A 5179-nucleotide genomic window follows, 5' to 3' on the forward strand; every position below is an offset into this window, starting at 1 on the left:
TTGGGGGGGGGGGTATTCTTTCATCATAGGTACTTTACGCACCCATTGATTTAATTTACATTATTTGATTTAGGAGATGTAATGCTTCGACCCTGCCTGTCAAGACCAACCCGTGCTGATAGGGAAACGACGCCCCAACAAAACGATGGAGATAATCGAAAAGGAGTATCTCCCCACTGGAATCGAACTCGTATCTTTTGTAAGCGACGTTACACCACAGACGCCAGTGGACACGTTTTTGCATGTAAACACTGGCAGCACACAGTAGCGTCAAACATGCAACACTAGCTATGTCATTACGTGATGGGGAAATTTGGCACATTTTCACACTTTAGTGGGGGGAGGGGGGGGGGGCTTCCTAGACAAATCGCTACCTCAAAAGTGCAAAGTTCTTTCTGACAAGTATGGCCGCTTTGACAGACTAAGACCAAGAGGTCAGAAACCAAATGTTTTTTCTGCTCTATCATAATCGTAAGAGTAGTTTTCAAGATGTTCAAAGAATTGCATTCGATAAAGCTTGACAAGTTGTGGAACTCAAAACGTGTGACTTTAATTTTTAAATTTCCCAAAACTGGTTACTAAGCAGATAGAACTTTGTAATACTAGAGTAGCGACATCCTGGGGTGAAGTTCAGGAAGCGATAAAAACAGACTGGAAATTTCTGACACCACCAAAAACATAATCTTCGCTGAGATGATCTTTACTTTAAAAGTAATAAAGTAGGGCGACTTTTGTAGTTGGCGTTTATAAAAATATGTTCAAAATTTTTGACATTCTGAGCTTCATCAAATCACCAGCTTCATCATCATCATCTTCATCATCATCATCATCATCATCATCATCATTGTATAAAGAAGGTATTAAAACAGTTAAGACCTTGTTGTATTTCCCAAAAAAAATATATTTCACAGTTCAACGTTTCGCCAATAAGGCTTCATCAGGAACATAGTATTTGAGAAAGAAAAAAAAAAAAAAAAAAAAAAAACCCCACATCATCATCATCATCATCATCATCATCATCATCATCGTCATCATCATCATCATCATCACCATCATTACCATCACCATAGTCGTCGTCGTCTTTGTAAAGTAAAGTAAAAGACGAGACTGGAGAAGGTTTCAGACAGTTTGATATAAGAACAAAGGGGGGGGGGGGAATGTTTTTATTCAGTTTTGAAGGGATCAATGTTTCACCTCAAGGGCGTTCTCGTGTGCGACAAACTGCAACAAGGGAGCGCGTTGTACATTAACAAAAAGCAGAGAGATATTAAAAGAAAATTGCTCTCCTGTTTCAGATTACCAAGCACATCAATAAGAAATGGCTTTTACATAACATGAGATGCTACTTCCAATAAAGTAGACTGAAAAATATAACTCTAAACATTTTATGTCGGCATCGGCACAGTTAAGTTGAGACTTTTGGTAGTCTTCAGGAGTTCGGTTTTCAAGCTCGATGAGCTACAGACACGTTTTTTATTTCTTAACCTTTTTTTTGTTGGTTTATTGTGGGTACTTTACATCCCCATCAACATAATTTAGGTCATTTATGAAGCGGACTACTTCGACCCTGAATTTCAGGGCCAACCCAGGTTTAGAGGATTACAACGTCTTGGCAATAATATGCTCAAGAAACAGCCTTTCCAAAAGGGAATCGAACTCTCTTCCTCTGCGTGCGATGGCGAAGTGCCTAATCGTTTCACCACAGACACCAGTGAATGGACATGGAGACACAGAGGAGAAATTAAGTCTGAAGAAAACCCAGCTACTTGAGACTCACTAGGGAAAGGCTGTTGAAATCGACGGTAGGGTTGAAGATGAAAAAGGGTGCAGGCGACAACAGAACACTTCACTTTCACGTTGAGGGATCACGCATTGATGAATAAATGAGGGATAGCTTGAAGTGGAAGAGTGGTGGGTGGAGAGATGGGGGGGGGGGTGGATTGCAGTTGAAGAACTGTGAAAGGATGGTTAGAGTGGGAGGTCTGGTAGGACTGTGGCTATAATATTATGGTGAGCAGCGGAATAAAGATGATGTGGTTGGCCAGTGTTGCAAAGGCGGTGAGTGAGTAAAAAAAAAGAGGACAGTAAGTTTTTGGTGGAAATATTATTAATATTCAAAATGAGGCTCGTTGATATTGAGACCTGTAAGCATTTGGTAAAAGCCTGAGTTCAATATATATTCTCAGAAGTGCATGTCGTTATTAGCTGGGATTTTTTACCCCACGCCCTGAAGCTGTCTGTCAATGTTTCATTGCGATCAGATTTTGTTTTTAATGCTGGCCGAATTTTTATGCAAAGAGTGCGTGTCGTTATTGAACCTACTCTTCGGGAGTTGATAGTTTGGCCCTCATACAGGGCACGTGAGATTTGCAATAAATATGAGGTCAAGAACGTATTTAGATTCGCAGTTGATATAATGAATGTATTTATACCCATGCCGGCTAAATAGTAGTTTACTTTGATGTATGAGCTCCTTTCATGGTTCCTTGAGAGGATGGTGGAGCAGCTTTGTCATTGTACCACCAGCGACGGTACCTATTCTCCAACTAAGTAACCAGGTAACCAAGTAATAATATGAGCTGGTTTCACTTCTGGGTTTTATCAAAAAGGTGGATTTGTGTAAGCGGGTCGGTTCTGTTTTTGTTTTGTTTTGGGGTTGTTTTTTTTATTGTTGTTTTTTTTTACTTTTTACTTTGGGTAGGGGGGATGAAGAGTTATTGTGGCTTTAGTTTAGTTAAGGAGAACGCCAAGAACGGGGTTTAGCGGAGTGCAGGGGAACCAGTCTTTCATTTTTGCCGTAGGTTTTAAAGACTATAGATATATTAGACAGGATTTAGTGGATACAAAGAAATGTGCGGGTGTTGGTGTTCTGATTAGGCTTACGCCATTTGTTTTGTTTTAGTAAGCGTTTTACGATACTTGCAATACAATTAGGTCATATAACTGCCGAAGATTACAGGTTAACCAAGAGAGTATCAATCACAAAAACCGAAGGCGGAGAGAAAAAGACGACAAATTGTTTTTATGAGAAAGAAGGAACAAACCGTACTAGAGCACCCCCAACCACCCACTTATAAGGTTTGTAAATTTATACAGGCGAGACAAAATTAGAAACTCAGTAATAAAGGTGGACACAAATGATGTCATGCCTCACATCCAACATCAAAGAATCAAATGGTTCGAACATCTCCTACGATTACCAACACACCATCCAGCACAACGTGTCTACATCCAAAAATTCGATGGCAACAAGGCTAGAGGACGACCGAGAAAGACCTGGATAGATGGAGTCAGGGAAACATTAACCACCCACGCACCCTCCTGACCCAAGCATTCTGGCTGGCTTCCCGCGACACCCAAAAGGGTATAAGCGGCGGATAAAAGTAAAAGTAAAGTAAGGTAAGTTTATAGGGTGACTTTTCACACCTTGTGAGGGATATGGTTGTGGAATACCTCCGTGTCTTTGGCCAACATCTTGGTGTCTTCAGTAAGCATATTTTTTAGTTGTCTGAGATAAACCCCCCAAAAAATATTCAAATGACGTGGAGGTTACCAATGACGCAGTGGAAGACACAGAAGTCGTGGACACGCGTCTCGAGGACGCTGTAGAGCCAGTATGTTATGACATCCCGACATCCTTCAAAGGAGGGCTGCTGGATTTTCTTTTAGCTCGTGAATCATAGGTAGGCCCTACAGGTGAGTGTCGGTTTGGGGGGGGGGGGGGGATTCTAAGTTTCTTGACACGCATTGAAGGGGTGGCGGCGTGGGTAGGATCCAATTTTTCCGGACATATAGTGTTTGAGGTCCATTTATTCATGACCACAGTGAAGAAGTCTAATTGCTCTTGACATATGGTTACCTTAGAATTACAACGTTCTGCCTGCTAAGTAACTAGTTTTGAGAAATTTGTCGTAAAAAAGTTTTATTTTTACATGTGTCAAGCTTTTTCAAATTCTGACCTCGCAGTCTTAGTAACTCAAAACAGCCAAAAATGTGAGTTAGAACTTTGTAATTCTGAGGTAGCAATATATTGATGGTGATACACGTATCCATGACCACAGTGGGGAGGTCCAATTGTTTTTGACATACAGTGAAGGGTTTGGGGACGGGGGAGGGTCCAATTATTCATGAATACAGTTGGGAGGTCCAATTATTATTGACATAAATAATAAATAATATAGTGGTGGAGGTCCAATTATTCATTAACACAGTGGGGGGGGGGTCCAATTCTTCTTCACTTGCAATGGTAGGGGCGGGGTTCCTAATGTTTGGTTGTTTCTTGTTAATTGTGTGTGTATGGAGGGGGACGTGAGGGCGAGAGGACAGTTGGTATAGGAGGAATAAGGTTGGCTACATTGTAGGAACAATACACTTCCCCGCATGGAGAATGGCCTGAGACGTATCAGGTGTTAGTACTTAGAGACACTTGAGACGAGGGGTTTGATCCAGACTAGCTCTGAGCTCAGAGGAGTGATGTCTCCTGGAGCGTCAGGTTATAGATCATGCTGAGAATTGCTTCGTTATAGGCTTAGGTTTCCATGTAGACGCTGGAACTACCGCGTTGTATTCATTAGCTTCGAAAGGATGCGTTCTTTGTACTCTTGTATAAGTGTGGGAGTTTTTCTTTTAGGGTTTCCTTTTTCTTTACATTATTACAGAAATGGCCATGGGAAGCATTTTCTTCACTGAGAGTGTTTGTCGTTTCGGTTGGGGGGGGGGGAGGATGAAGGATGGCCAATTGTCTTTGATGGAAAGGTAAGGGAGCCCAACTGTCTTTGACTTACAGTGGGGGCGGGGTTCCATTATTCTAGACATATAAAAGGGGGTGGGTGCAGAAGTTTTTTGCAATACAGTGGGGAGTGAGGGGAGGCAGTTGTTCTATACCTGGGGAGTCAAATTAATCTTGTTATACGGATGGGGGGGGGATCCAATTGGTATTGGCATAGAGCTGGGGGAGGGGACGGAGTCAAACTGTTCTTGATATACTATAGGAGAGCTATGGGCTTTAGGGTATTGGCATTGGAGAAAGAGTCCGCTTCAGCGAAGAGGTTTATGAGTTCACAGTATCGGATGTTATCTTTCATGTCTTAAATTACTTGAAAATGTCTAGACACATAGGCTGGGGTCATATATAGTTTGCACAGAAAATTATAGAAAGTAATATGAGTGAGCGCGGTGG

This window comes from Aplysia californica, unplaced genomic scaffold (genome assembly GCF_000002075.1).
Source record: "Aplysia californica isolate F4 #8 unplaced genomic scaffold, AplCal3.0 scaffold00187, whole genome shotgun sequence".
NCBI lineage: Eukaryota > Metazoa > Mollusca > Gastropoda > Aplysiida > Aplysiidae > Aplysia > Aplysia californica.